Source organism: Oncorhynchus keta, unplaced genomic scaffold (assembly GCF_023373465.1).
Source record: "Oncorhynchus keta strain PuntledgeMale-10-30-2019 unplaced genomic scaffold, Oket_V2 Un_contig_6837_pilon_pilon, whole genome shotgun sequence".
Taxonomy (NCBI): Eukaryota; Metazoa; Chordata; class Actinopteri; order Salmoniformes; family Salmonidae; genus Oncorhynchus; species Oncorhynchus keta.
This window is the reverse complement of record NW_026289093.1, coordinates 1-6,523: the sequence shown is the minus strand read 5'-3', so window position 1 is coordinate 6,523 and position 6,523 is coordinate 1.

Here is a 6,523-nt window from a genome sequence, read left to right as displayed (position 1 = left end):
AATACACCATACTGACAGACAGGGGTGGTTAGTGGAATGAATGCACCATACTGACAGACAGGGTGGTTAGTGGAAATGAATGCACCATACTGAGAACTAATGTCAGTCTGTTCTGTATGATCTGTTTATTTCATATTGTATGCTTATTTTAAATCATTCGATTTCAGACCATTGTTGCATTTCCTTTTGATGAATATATGTAAAAACAAAGAATTTAAATAATAATGCCAGGACACTTCGCACAAATTGAAACAATGAACCGGATGTGCCCATTTTACAGTGTAATGACTATTTCCTCATACAGCTGGGAAGAAATAGACAAACTTGACTACCGATCTCTTCAAATAGGACGGGGACACTACTTCAAAAGAGCCACTATAGAGGATTAGATGTTCCTGATATAACTAAGTACTGAGCCGACAAGCCTCTGAGGAGGACTTTCCTCAAATTCCACCTGAAATCCCGGATACCTAAGACACCTTTTTTATCTTATTACGGTTTGGTTCACCTTGGAAAACCCTCAAAACCCCAGACACATAACCAGGAGAGGCTAGCTTTTTGTTCAAAAGCTCCCTTGTCAGAAGTCAGAAATACCCTCTGTTTGGGGACAGAACAGCCTGTACTGCTGTTCTCTGTGCATCTCTCCACCGCTGCAGAGCTGATGTCTGCGTCCCAAATGGTAGCATATTCACTACATAATGCACTACTTTTGATGAGAGCTGGTCCCTATTGGTCCTGGTAAAAGTAGTGCACTAGGAAGGGAATAGGGTGCCATTTTGGGATGCATTTGCGGCCATTTTAATCTTGGCCTTCTGAATCCTCCACAGGGAATTGCCTGTTTGAAAACCAACAGGCTGCAAGGAGAACACAAGGTCAGCAGTGTGTGTTTGTGTTGGAAAGTGTGTGTGTGTGTGTGTGTGTGTGTGTGTGTGTGTGTGTGTGTGTGTGTGTGTGTGTGTGTGTGTGTGTGTGTGTGTGTGTGTGTGTGTGTGTGTGTGTGTGTGTGTGTGTGTGTGTGTGTGTGTGTGTGTGTGTGTGTCAGCCCAGAGCAGAGCATAGCAGAGCAGAGCAGCGCAGCGCACAGGCCAGAAACAGAAAACATAACACTTCCCTTTTTGTTTTCAGCCTGAATCACCACAGAGTGGAGCAGGGAGATAAACGGTGGTGCAGAGAGAGAGAGGAAGGAGGGAGGGTAGGGGGTAGAGGGTAGGGGTAGAGGGTAGAGGGTAGGGGTAGGGGTAGAGGGTAGGGGTAGGGGTAGGGGTGGGGGTGGGGGTAGGGGGTAGGTGTAGAGGGTAGGGTGTAGGGGTGGGGGTATAGGGTAGGGGTAGAGGGTAGGGGGAGGGGAGGTGAGGTAGAGGATAGGGGGTAGGGGTAGAGGGTAGGGGTGGGGGTAGGGGTGGGGGTAGAGAGTAGGGGTAGGGGGGTGGGGTAGAGGGTAGGGGTAGAGGTAGAGGGTGATGGAGGTGGAGGTGGTATGACTCCATGGCCAGAAGGATGGGCAGGCAGGCGGGGATTATTCCTGGTATATATTCTTGGCACAGTTATTATGTATTCCTGGTGTTATTCCAGATAGATTCAGGCAGAATTTGGATTTGAGTTTTTTTTAGAACCGCTAAAGCAGTCATTATGACTGCTCATGATTTATACATTTGTATATTACTCTGCCATGTTTTTAAGTCTTTAAGTCTTAATATCAACAACAGAACTGGAGTTATAACCAGTTTTAAGAAGGCATGTAATTTTTGGAAAGGTTTTCCCCTGTTGCCCCTCCTTCTCCCAACAGTAGGGCATGTTGCCCCTCCTTCTCCCAACAGTAGGGCCTGCTCCACTCCTTCTCCCAACAGTAGGGCCTGCTCCACTCCTTCTCCCAACAGTAGGGCCTGCTCCACTCCTTCTTCATGTGTTATTTCATAGTTTTGATGTATTCAAAACAATTCTACAATTTAGAAAATTAAAAAATAAAGAAAAACCCTTGAATGACTCGGTGTGTCCAAACTTTTGACAGTAGGGCCTGCTTCACTCCTTCTCCCAACAGTAGGGCCTGCTCCACTCCTTCTCCCAACAGTAGGGCCTGCTTCACTCCTTCTCCCAACAGTAGGGCCTGCTTCACTCCTTCTCCCAACAGTAGGGCCTGCTCCACTCCTTCTCCCAACAGTAGGGCCTGCTTCACTCCTTCTCCCAACAGTAGGGCCTGCTCCACTCCTTCTCCCAACAGTAGGGCCTGCTCCACTCCTTCTCCCAACAGTAGGGCCTGCTCCACTCCTTCTCCCAACAGTAGGGCCTGCTCCACTCCTTCTCCCAACAGTAGGGCCTTCTCCACTCCTTCTCCCAACAGTAGGGCCTGCTCCACTCCTTCTCCCAACAGTAGGGCCTGCTTCACTCCTTCTCCCAACAGTAGGGCCTGCTCCACTCCTTCTCCCAACAGTAGGGCCTGCTCCACTCCTTCTCCCAACAGTAGGGCCTGCTTCACTCCTTCTCCCAACAGTAGGGCCTGCTTCACTTCTTCTCCCAACAGTAGGGCCTGCTCCACTCCTTCTCCCAACAGTAGGGGCCTGCCCACTCCTTCTCCCAACAGTAGGGCCTGCTGCCACTCCTCCCAACAGTAGGGCCTGTTGCCACTCCTTCTCCCAACAGTAGGGCCTGCTCCACTCCCTTCTCCCAACAGTAGGGCCTGTTGCCCCTCCTTCTCCCAACAGTAGGGCCTGCTCCACTCCTTCTCCCAACAGTAGGGCCTGCTCCACTCCTTCTCCCAACAGTAGGGCCTGCTCCACTCCCTCCCAACAGTAGGGCCTGTTGCCCCTCCTTCTCCCAACAGTAGGGCCTGCTCCACTCCACTGCCCAGCTGATAATCACTCCACATTTGCCTGAAAACTGAACCTAAACTATACCTAAACTAATTTCACACATATAACAACAAATTAAATAAATTAAGTAAAGTATGGGGAGTTGATAAGTGAGGGGAAGCGGACAATGAATAATTATGTAATCACCAATTGTGAATGAAGAACAGGGCGGACCATTCTATTGTAATGATCTATTCTAATTATAGGCCTAATCTGAAAATGGTATGTTACCTCTATCAGTTCACCAAATTAAAGCAGTCTTATCAGTTTACTCTGGACTACTTGGAGTAGGCTACAGGGAGAGCATGCGTAATTAGAGTAGGCTACACAGGGAGAGCATGCGTAATTATCCACTACCGTTCAAAAGTTTGGGGTCACTTAAATATGTCCTTGTTTTTGAAAGAAAAGCAATTTTTTGAGGACAAGTACATTAATGTCTAGTTTGAGAAACAGACGCCTCACAAGTACTCAACTGGCAGCCTCATTAAATAGTACAAGAATAGACTGACGAGTTTCAGAAGAAAATTATTTGTTTCTGGCCATTTTGAGCCTGTAATCGAACCCACAAATGCTGATGCTCCAGATACTCAACTCGTCTAAAAAAGGCCAGTTTTATTGCTTCTTTAAGCAGGACAACAGTTTTCAGCTGTGCTAACATACACGCAAAAGGGTTTTCTAATAATCAATTAGCCTTTTAAAATGATAAACTTGGATTAGCTAACACAACGTGCCATTGGAACACAGGAGTGATAGTTGCTGATAATGGGCCTCTGTACGCCTATGTAGATATTCTATTAAAAATCAGCCGTTTCCAGCTACAATAGTCATTTACAACATTAACAATGTCTACACTGTATTTCTGATCAATATGATGTTATTTTAATGGACCAAAAATGGCTTTTCTTTCAAAAAAACAATGACATTTCTAAGTGACCCCAAACTTTTGAACGGTAGTGTAAATGCTGAATGACTTTCAATATCTGGGAAATATCCACATCGGGCAGCAGGCGCAAGTGTCGGAGAATGTGGTGATGAGGCTAGTGGAACCTTCGGGGCGTGAAGGTAGCCTAGTGGTTAGAGCATTGGGCCAGTAACCAAAAAGTTGCTACATCAAATCCTTGAGCTGACAAGGTAAAACTCTGTCATTCTGCTCCTGAACAAGGCAGTTAAATCCACTGTTCCCAGGCTGTAGTTGTAAATAACATTGTTTTCTTAACTGACTTGCCTAGTCAATTAGATGTTAAAAAATAAACCCGAGGTTGGCAAGGGGAGCAATGTCACCATGGAAAATGTCTTCAATTCACTGTCATTGGTGAACAACAAGCTTGAAAAGAAAACAAGTCTGGCCGGCACTATGAACAAAGTGAGTCCGGAGCTCCCTTCCTCTGTGCAGAATAAGGCACTGGCACAGCCGTGGTGTTGTGGTACAACGGTGTGGAAGAATGACAAGACAATTGGACACAATAAAGAGAAAACCAGAGACTATTACCAACTACAACCAAACAAAGGCATGTCAAAGTGTGTCAAGCAAGTGAAAGGTACTCAAATTGTGTTTATTGTTAGGACAAGGAATAACAGCTAAATTAAATCCAACTGATGCCGTTGCGAAAAGATGTACACAGAACGAGCTGACAATAATTGGATTATTTTTTAAACTGATCCATTATAATGCCTTTACTGCTTTTGTGCCGAGTTTCACGATTTATCAAGACCTTATGATGATGTTGAGGCTACTGTTGTTTTCATCAAGACCTTATGATGATATTGAGGCTACTGTTGTTTTCATCAAGACCTTATGATGATGTTGAGGCTACTGATGTTTTCATCAAGGCCTTATGATGATGTTGAGGCTACTGTTGTTTTCATCAAGGCCTTATGATGATGTTGAGGCTACTGTTGTTTTCATCAAGGCCTTATGATGATGTTGAGGCTACTGTTGTTTTCATCAAGACCTTATGATGATATTGAGGCTACTGTTGTTTTCATCAAGACCTTATGATGATATTGAGGCTACTGTTGTTTTCATCAAGACCTTATGATGATGTTGAGGCTACTGATGTTTTCATCAAGGCCTTATAATGATGTTGAGGCTACTGTTGTTTTCATCAAGGCCTTATGATGATGTTGAGGCTACTGATGTTTCCATCAAGGCCTTATAATGATGTTGAGGCTGATGTTTCCATCAAGGCCCTATGATGATGTTGAGGCTACTATCAAGGCCTTATAATGATGTTGAGGCTACTGTTGTTTCCATCAAGACTTACAATGTCATGTGTGCATACATTCTAATGTGTGGGTGGTCCATCAAGACCTTGGGATCGATACCCACTACCCTGTTGTTTTCATAAGGCCTTATAATGATGTCGAGGCTACTGATGTTTCCATCAAGGTCTTATAATGATGAGGCTGTTATCATGTTCAAATGAAATATTCATTCTGTTTCACAGTTGTTACAAAGGTACTCCACAAATAGAATTGATTGAACAATTATATATATATATATGTTACATTTAGCCTACAGTAACTTCAACTAATGAAAACGCCATTGTGTTATTTCAAATAGAAAACACAAATTGTATTCTAATGTTACCCAAATGTTTATTTTTGTGATAGCATATATCAAATATATTAATTACACTGTTGGAATGTTGCAGTCAGGCCTCCTGAGTGGCACAGTGGTCTAAGGCACAACATTGCAGTGCTAGCTGAGCCACCAGAGATTCTGGGTTCGAATCCAGGCTCTGTCACAGCTGACTGTCAGTTAGCCTTAATTCTCTCACAGCATCCAACAAGTTATTTTCCAGCGTAGCCTAGTGGTTAGAGCGTTGGATTAGTAACCGGAAGGTTGCGGGTTCAACCCCGAGCTGACATGAGGTACAAATCATCGTTCTGCCCCTGAACAGGCAGTTAGCCCACTGTTCCCAGGCCGTCATTGAAAATAAGAATAAAAATATGAGTAAGAATAAGAATATGTTAGCAACTGGTTAAATAAGGTCAAATAAATAAAAAAATTTGGAACCACTTTTTCTCAGGCCTCCATTGATTCCCAGTCACCCAAATCTTCACCATCCTACAAGGTAAAGCTTCCAATCAATTTTGGAACGGATTATGATAGAGACATGAAAGTTAGAACCATTGGTTTTGTTAGGCGACTATTTTTGTGAACATTTACCTATTGGTCAAAATATGTGTTTGTGATTGGACACCTTACACACTCTTAAAAACACAATACTTTAAACATGAGTCATCAACAAAACCAATGAAAGCAGGGCTACAGTGCAATGCTTTCCCATCGGCCATTTTGTTAATGAACAACAAGTACAAAGGGATGTTTAAAATGATAAGCGCTGTCATTATTATTCAAATTCACGACTCTCCCACTCTATCTTACCCTTCTCTTTGATATCAAACAATGTGTTTCATCCCACACAGAAAGCTAGCCGGCTTTCTGACACCTAACAAATTCTCTTTTTTCACTGAAGCCTCCCCTTTATCACTCCTCATCTGTGTCCCAAATGGCACCCCTATTCCCATTTAGGGCTTTAATTTCAATAGGCAATGTAATCAGGAGCTCATTAATTGAACGTGACACCTGTCTGTTTGTTACCTGATCGACAGGCGATGTCAACGTCTTTCTCAAAGTCCGTCTGTTGGGAGAGAAAAGACAACAGTGGTGA